The 8,593-nt window shown below is 37.1% G+C and overlaps 1 protein-coding gene across 1 annotated transcript in view; it reads left to right on the top strand.

Annotated features, from left to right (window-relative positions):
- The first annotated feature begins 250 nt into the window (after positions 1 to 250).
- Positions 251 to 8,593, top strand: part of rsrc1 (arginine/serine-rich coiled-coil 1) — a 242,138-nt gene continuing 233,795 nt past the window's right edge. Inside the window, exon 1 of the mRNA XM_067450024.1 lies at positions 251 to 346. The gene's annotated coding sequence lies outside the window, so the exon portion shown is untranslated. The remainder of the gene's footprint in view (positions 347 to 8,593) is intronic.

Below are 8,593 nucleotides of genomic sequence, written 5' to 3'. Positions count from 1 at the left end.
GGTGCCATGTCCATAATTTATAGCAAAACATCTAGCATCTCAAAATAGTTAATTAAAGCAGTTGTTACTCCACCACCTGTGTGACATTTTTAACCAACGTGGTTGGACGACAGATTTGCAACAATATGGTTTTGGGACTAGCTAGTTAATTTCTTCAACAATGCATCTTACTATGAGTGAGTTAGGTCGTTGTGTGAGAAACGCACCCCAGGATAACAACTGAAACCAGCTTTGTGTCCACCATAGGTGTCCACCTCGTCCCATCCCTGAGCTGTTTGACGGAAGCCGACAGGGAGAACTAGCGCTAGGTTCGAGTCGAGGCGCAGAAAGCACACCTGCTGAGCAGGTAAAGAAGTTGAGCTGCTACTCTCTGATCCACGGCAGCAGCACGGTCTCCCTTATTCTCTCTTTCATACACCTTTACTCACGCGCCGCCACTGTCCTTGCTTCTCCAGCCCCACAGGGGGTCAGCCGTGTAAGGAACATAAAAGGCCAATTTAATTTAGCACGTCCGCAGCTCCCAAGTATTTTAATTCAGACAGCTATGACTGAGGAGTTAATATTTCACTTGTCAGAAGGCAGGTCGAGGCCACTGAATCATTGTAATTCTCATTAAGAGGCTCTCCCCCAGCAGCACCCTAATTCAAAATAATGAAAGTAAAGACTGAGAGCGATTCTAATGCCAGTTGAGTCCTATCTTTTAATATTCCCCCCTTGATGGATTAGAGAACCGGGAAATTCATCTTGGATCATGGGACCTAATTCAATAAGGGATCATTCCAGGAGTATTGCATTTTATAATAATGTCATTTAAAGTGTCGTCTTCCATTGCGGCTGTCCCATATGTATGCTTATATAATGGTGCCAGAGGGATAAACTTTTACAGCGGGAACCACTCTCCTACCATTGTGCGCTGTCAATCGCTCGCGCTCTCCCTCACACACACTCACTCTTTCTCTCTGTTTTTTCAGTCTTCCTGTTTTCCTTGTCCAACCACATTTAAGTACAATGTTCATTTTTATTTATTTATATGTCATTAACGTTTGAATCTCAGGAAGTAGAGCCGCTGTACAAAATGCATGCTATACACCAACATTTAATCCATTATTATAAAATACGAGGGATTTCTGTGGAAACACAACTGTTGAATAGCATCACAAACAGCTTTGTAGTCGAGACAGCTCATTCGAGTCCTCGTGCCTCAAAGTCCATGACAGGATAGTCAGTCTTGATGGGATAGTCACTCTGTCCTTTGGTAGTCTACATCACTGGTCCCATGTGAATGTGACAAAACTTTATTTCTACTAACTATAAGGAACTTTGCAACTACAAGTCAACTTATCCTACCAAACTCTTAATACCTAAAAGTCTACTACAGTCTACTATTGAGAGTTAGTTGAAATGTAGTTGCAAAGTTAGTTAGTAGCATGTCTAAAGTGGACCATCGAAATAAAGTGTAACCAATAAATATACACTAAAATGTGAAGCAGAAGTTGAGGCTGAATTTACTGAATTTTATGTTTTTCCAAGTGAACCGAAGCATTGAATAGAGGGCAGGGCTTGATTTTAGGGCCCGTCCTGTGGCATGCTGCATGAAGCCGGTTTCAGATAAGTTTGGCATTAGTTTGTTTTCTTTTTAGCTCTTATTTAAATTCAGTCGATACACATGCATTAATATAGTCCGATTTTTTTCTTGCAGCTACATTTTAAAACTCTCATTGCATCAGCAGTGTTTATTCATGCCTTCTAAATGCATTTCAAACATTATATTTTTCATAAAGATCTCAGAAGAGAAGTGAATTGCAATGGATCTCTCATGGGAAGTCACTCAAACTGACGCTCTCCATGTGATTGGCTGTTTGCTGCAAACGCCACACTCTCAGTTCAGATTCAAAGTTGACAGAAAATGTTTATAGCGAGAATTTTGAGCACGCTGATCCTGGGGCCCTATACCATGAAGCCGGTTTAGCTGGCTAGCCAGATATGTTTAGTTTGTGCCAATCCTGGGTTTTAGGTAACATTAAAGTGTTTGGCTTTTAGCAGAGTTCCTCTCCATAGTATCTTACGCTCCACGGCTAACCTGCTCCAGGGCAGGTTATGTTCTGGATAAGAGATCTCAAACTGAAATTAGACCAATCCGCTGTGAGTAAAGTGACACATCTCTGATGCAATAAAGCCATTCCCCCTGTTTCTGCTCCAAATTAAAGGTCACTACATAGCAAATCGTTTTTAAAGACTAAAGCTTTAAATAAGCTTTTAACAATGCTTATATATAATAATAATAATAATAATAATAATAATAATAATAATAATAATAATAATAATAATAATAATAATAATACTTTGAATGATTTAGACATCATTATTATACTCTTAACCAATTACACATGTATAATTTTAGTTAGTCAATCATTAATAGGCATATAGTTCAAATTGATATAAAGGTTCTACAAAAAAGCTTTTAAATCCATAAATAAAGCTATAAAAATTACTACATGTGAGCTTAAATGTTCAATTCTCTCTACACAGTAAAAAAAAAAAATATTTAAAAAATAAGTTACCTTGTTGCCTTAAAATTTTGCGTTCATTCAAATAAAAAAGTTAATACAATGAACATTTTTGATAATCGACAACCTTTATTCAATTATTATTAAAAGATTGTGTAAGTGTACTGCATTGTAAAAAAAAAGAATTGTTGGTTTTTGTTGGTTTAACTTAAAAAAGTAAGTAACCTGGTTGCCTTAACATTTTGAGTTTATTAAAATTAAAAATGTGAGTTGATGCAATGAAGGAAATTTGTTTAATAAATAGAAACTCAAAATATTATTGTATCTGAACCACATCAAAAAAATTGATAAATCATGAAAATAGCACTATTTGGCATGTTTCACTGCGTCATCTCAAATAAAACACACACAATTACTCAATATGCTTACGAAATATTTTAATAATCTTTTAATAAAGACTGTCGAATCTCAAAAAATGTTCATTGTATTAACTCAATTCAATTAACTCAATTTTAAGGCAACCAGGTAACTTTTTTTCTAAATCATTTTTTACATTGTGGGTAATTTTAACTGTGTTAGTATTATATATATATATATATATATATATATATATATATATATATATATATATATATATATATATATAATATTAATATTGATATTGATACTATTATAACAATGACTGTGTGTTTTATTTGTGATGACGCAGATTTTATTTATTAAACCAATTTCCTTCATTGTATCAACTCAAATTTTTAATTTCAAGAAACTCAAAATGTTAAGAGAATTAGGCTAGTTACTTTTTTAAGTTAAACCAAAAATATTTTTTACAGTGTATATCAACTAAACTAAACTAATTAACTTTTACTTGAGATTTTCGTCAAGTTTTCCTCTTTTATAGACAGCTATTTTCTTATTGCTGTGTAAATTTGTTTAAACTCTTTATATTTTTCAATGATGTAATATTCTGCAGAAGATAGAAATGAATCTCGGTGCATGTTGGCATTTCACTACACTGTAAAAAGTGAACAGTTGGATCAACTTAGAAAATTACTTCAATTGGAAACACCTAAGCATGTTAAGTTCTCTCAACTTAAATTATTACGTTTTATCAACTTAATAAAAACGTCTGACACGGGTGTCCTTAAAGGGAAATTATACTGGGTGAAAGTGAATTTTGAATCTGAATTTGTATGCGTTCAAGTTGAAAGAGTGTACAATAATCCATTACAATTAGGAAAGCAGAAATACCAAATAAATAAACTCAAATAGTTGTAGTAATCCAACTTTCACCCTGAGTTTGTTAAACTACCATCATGGTACAGCCCCTTATCTAAACCAGGTTGTATTTATATGGATTTGTCAACTCTAAGCCTATACTCTGAAACTCTGAGTGAGACTAGCTTCATGCAACAGGCCTCTGGATGGGAGTGGTAAAAAACCGTCTGCCCAAGATTAACTTGCACTGCTTAATTGTTCACCACAACACTAGTAATGTGTGTGCTATGTCCATTTTTATTTAATCCGGACTTTAAAACGTGAGAGTTGTAAAGCCATGTACATCTGATAGCAGCTCTTTGGCTAAATGGCACGAAGGAGGACACTGTCTGTCAAACATTCTGGAGTGTGACCTGTTAAAAGATCCCCCTGTACTCATTAAGATAAGATGTAGCGTTTTTAAGGCCCTCTCCAAAATGACAAAGGACTCCTCTTGTGTCTGCGCCACCTCGCTCTTGTACTCATCCCACGACAGTGCGACTCCCAGGGTTCCTCTCCTTCTATCTCTCCGTGTTTTATCGCCACATTCCTCTGTCACACGGTGTTTTGGTGTTGGGTTTTCATGGGGCTGATCCAGGATCAGACGTGACCCCTTCTGACTTCACTGAGTGCAAAGGCAAAAACCGATGTAAGATCGGCATGTCTTCTTAAATAATGTGGCTCTGCAGAGACCTGCTCACTTTCTTCACGTAAGCACAGTTTTGACTGCTGTCTCAAATAGTGTGATGATTGACAGCACTGTGAGCACGGTGCTAAATTGTTTAAAGTGTCTGAAAGTGAACCTAAAAGTTTAAATGTTTTAATGAGAGAGAGAGAGAGAGAGAGAGAGAGAGAGAGAGAGAGAGAGAGAGAGAGAGAGAGAGAGAGAGAGATAATAATAATAAGTGATTACAGGTGATATAGACGGTATCTGTAGGCTTGCTTGTAAAATTCAGTTTTGTATTCAGAACCAGATACATTTCCATCACACACACACACACACACACACACACACACACACACACACACACACACACACACGCGCCACACCAGCCTTACACACATGGACGCTAATGCATGGCTATTTAATTAAATGTTGCCAGATCACTGGGCCAAATAGGTAATCCAATAGCTCTGTAGGAGCCGTGTTAAATCCTGTTCCATCAAAGCCTGCTTGCCCCTGACAGCCCCTGTGATGTTTCCCTGGAACATCATGTCTACTTAGTCTGTCTCTTTAAAGACTGTGACATAATTTTATATTGAGTAACAATCTATTCATCTGCATTATCCACAAACCACAAGCACACGTTCTTGACCTGAGCTATTTTTATATTTATATTCTTGTCTGCTCAGGTTTATAAAACCATTAGAGTGTGTCCGTTTAGGGTTCTGCGTAACCTGAAGTCAATCAGGAATTTATTCTGAGCAAGATGACTAGGTTAACATTGCTGATAAGATTCAATTGATAAATAATCTAAACTCGAATACAATACTGCATACCTCGCACTACACTTGTGTGTCTGAACACTTCCCCGTTCCCGTTTGATGCCAACTGTAAAGTTTTGCTCTTAAACTCTACTTGAACGTTTAGAGAGAGAGAGAGAGAAAAGTGTTTTTCTTTGGGGTGTGATTTCTCTGGCAATCACAGAAATGGCACAGATGGGTTTATAGGTTAGGCTTTAGGTCAAGCCTCGTGTTAAAGCTGAATTTGGAAGTGAAGCATTGGGTTTTCCTGGAGTAAAAGGGGATCCGGTTTTATGAATTGCCATACTTAGCCAGCTGTTTTGAGACACTCTCTGTTAATTTCTGTATACAATACTGACTTCAACAAAGCGGTAGAGTTCATACTGAGATTTGTGTAATTCAAGACCCTTAGTATAAATATCACATGACGTGAGTGTATGGTTATTGTCATAGCACATTGTTCCAAAGAATATTCTTCTTGATGAAAATATATTCAAGTCAAATAAACAAAATAGAAAATTATGTATGGTTCATTTACATCTTCAACTGGAAAGAATAAACTTACAGTGTTACTATCACAGTGCGCTTTTACGTCTCACGTGATTTTCACTTTGCGAGGATGAAATGCCTCATAAGAGTTGTGTCCTCCTTTCAGGGCCCGTTAATTGTTGTTATTGAGTTGTGTTGTTGCCAGCTGCAACAGGAATTACATGGAAAATAAATAAATGCTCATAGTCCATAAAAGATTTGCTGGTCCGTCTGCACTACCTAAACAGGATGCTGAACAACAATTCCTCACTTTGTTTGACTTCATTTGGTATTGTGAAGCCTTCTTCCTAACAGAAATTGTATTAAATTGCTGCAAGTGTTGCCATTTTTCCCAGAACTGTATTTGGTCAGTCCCATTGTATTCATCTGCATCCCATTTGAAATTATAGCCTACACACACACAAACACACACACACACACACGCGCGTCTGGTTCACTATCTTTATGGGGACTCTCCAATTGGCGTAATGGTTTTTATACTGTACAAACTATATTTTCTATCCCCTACACTGCCCCTGCCCCTAAACCTACCCATCACACACACACACACACACACACACACACACACACACACACACACACACACACACACACACACACACACACACTGACCCTAAACCTACCCATCACAGGAAACATTCTGCATTTTTACTTTCTCAAAAAAACTCATCCTGTATGATTTAAACCCCTTTTGAAAAGTGAGGATATGGCCAATGTCCTCATATTTCACCTTATTCTTGTGTCATACCCATGTCATTATACACATTTGTGTCCTCATATGTCACAAAAACACACATATACACACACACACACACACACACACAAATGGGTCTTTGGTTAAGAAGGGCTTCATACCGACTCACTCTGCTCATAGGGTAAATCTGAGCGATGGGCCGCTTTAATTGGTCTATTTGAGCAAGTTTTAGGCAGGTTTCTGTCTCACTTTCACTCCATTTCACACCTTTGAAGTCTCTCTTTCATCTTCTTGCTCTCCCCTGATGTTGCTTGTCTTTTGTCTGATGATGTGCACACATTTCTTTTTCGCAGCACTTAATATATAACAAAGGCAAACCTTTAGAGAGCTACCTTATCTTTGTGTTTTCTCGCTCTCTTCACCTCCTTTCATGACTGCTTCGGAGTTTGATTCAACATTCATTGACATTTTCTCAAACACACTACCTCTCTCTGTCTCTCTTACGGGCTCAGAGACATATTTAATATGTCATCTTCGGTGGAGACGGTGAACTTGCATGCTTCGGATTTCGCAATAACGCAACCTAAGTGTAGATACGGTGGCTCGGTAATGGGTTGAAGCACTGTTGCTCTGCTCAGCTGTATGATAAAAGCCTAAAGCCTGTTCGGAGATGACTGTTCAGCATTAACTGTCTGTACAGTGGTAAATTTAGCAGCAGGTCATGAAGCTCAGATATACACCATAGACAGCTCAAGGGATGAGCCTGACCCTCAAAATGCTGCTTTGCTTGTCTTATCGTCAATGCAGGGTTAACTGCTGGAAGTTTACAGGGGTTCAAATGGCTCTCAGTATCATTTCTAGGCCACAAAGTGCTAGGATACAGTCGTGTGAACCTCCTACTCCGGTGAGTCACACTTTAGCATCTTAAAGATCATTGCAGAACAGAGAGAGGCAAGGAAAGAGATGAAGGATCGAGCAAGAGGGAGGAATGTGGAGCCAGCACAGAAAGACATGGAGCCAGTGTGGCTCAGTGCTGGTGTGAAGCCTGTTGACTGAAGAGAGTGTGGGGGAAAAAAAGATTGCTCCCTCCATCATTAATCTAAAGAGTACTTCAGTGTTCCCGTCCTGTTGTCTCCTTGAGTACTTGTAGATTGATAAGACTTAACACTGAGAGATAGAGAATAAAAGAAAGAGCGTGAAATGTAAATCGAACAAATGTAAATCAAGTTCAGGTCGTTGTATGACATTATATCATTGGGTCGAGGAATTTTTGAAATCCTAAAATATTGCTAAGACACACTGTAAAATATTGTAAATTACACCAATTTGCTGCAATGGTATAAGTTACTGTAAAAAACACTACTGTAAAAAATTACACTGTAAAGAAAACTGCCTTACATTTTTAAGTACAATCAAATTGGCTGTGTAAGTAACTTGAATGACATTAAACTGACTTGAGTTTTTTTTTATGTTTTTAACTCACATGACTTATTTTGATGAGTTGAAGTAATGCAAAAACATGTTGTAATGACTTATTGATCATGTGATTTTTTTGATGTTGCAGTGGATAATGACTAGCTGTGACTAAATTACAGTAATGTCTTAACAGATTTACCGTAATAGTGTGTCTTCCACAGGCACTTTGCAGCATGAATAAATGATGCTGTTGTGTTTTGTACAGCTTGTTGGTTTGTTGCTTCAGTTTTTGTGGTTCGTTTTGTAATGTTCTGGGTTTATCTTAATATGAAAATTAATTCTTTATTGTCACCATTGTCATATTTTCTATGCTGAATGCTAATGTCTGGTTTTCAAGACTACAATAGCAAATAATAATAATAATAATAATAATAATAATAATAATAATAATAATCTTGCATATTTTAAACCATAGTTGGTAGCTCTTACTGTGGATGACTTGATAATCAAAATTTGATAGCATCATATTGTTCTCCAAATGTATCAGCAAATGGGTTGATTTTAAAAGCTTGTGCACTGGTTGGAAGAGACTTTACAACTGTAGCGGATCCCCAACCAAACTGAACACTATTACCCTAAACCATTAGGCTATTGTTAATAAAACAACCAAATTAAATAGAGCCAAATCTCCACGCACTGGCAGAAA

This window comes from Pseudorasbora parva, chromosome 8 (assembly GCF_024679245.1).
Source record: "Pseudorasbora parva isolate DD20220531a chromosome 8, ASM2467924v1, whole genome shotgun sequence".
Taxonomy (NCBI): domain Eukaryota; kingdom Metazoa; phylum Chordata; class Actinopteri; order Cypriniformes; family Gobionidae; genus Pseudorasbora; species Pseudorasbora parva.
The sequence above is the reverse complement of the archived record's forward strand: the minus strand, read 5'-3'. Positions and strand labels throughout refer to the sequence as shown.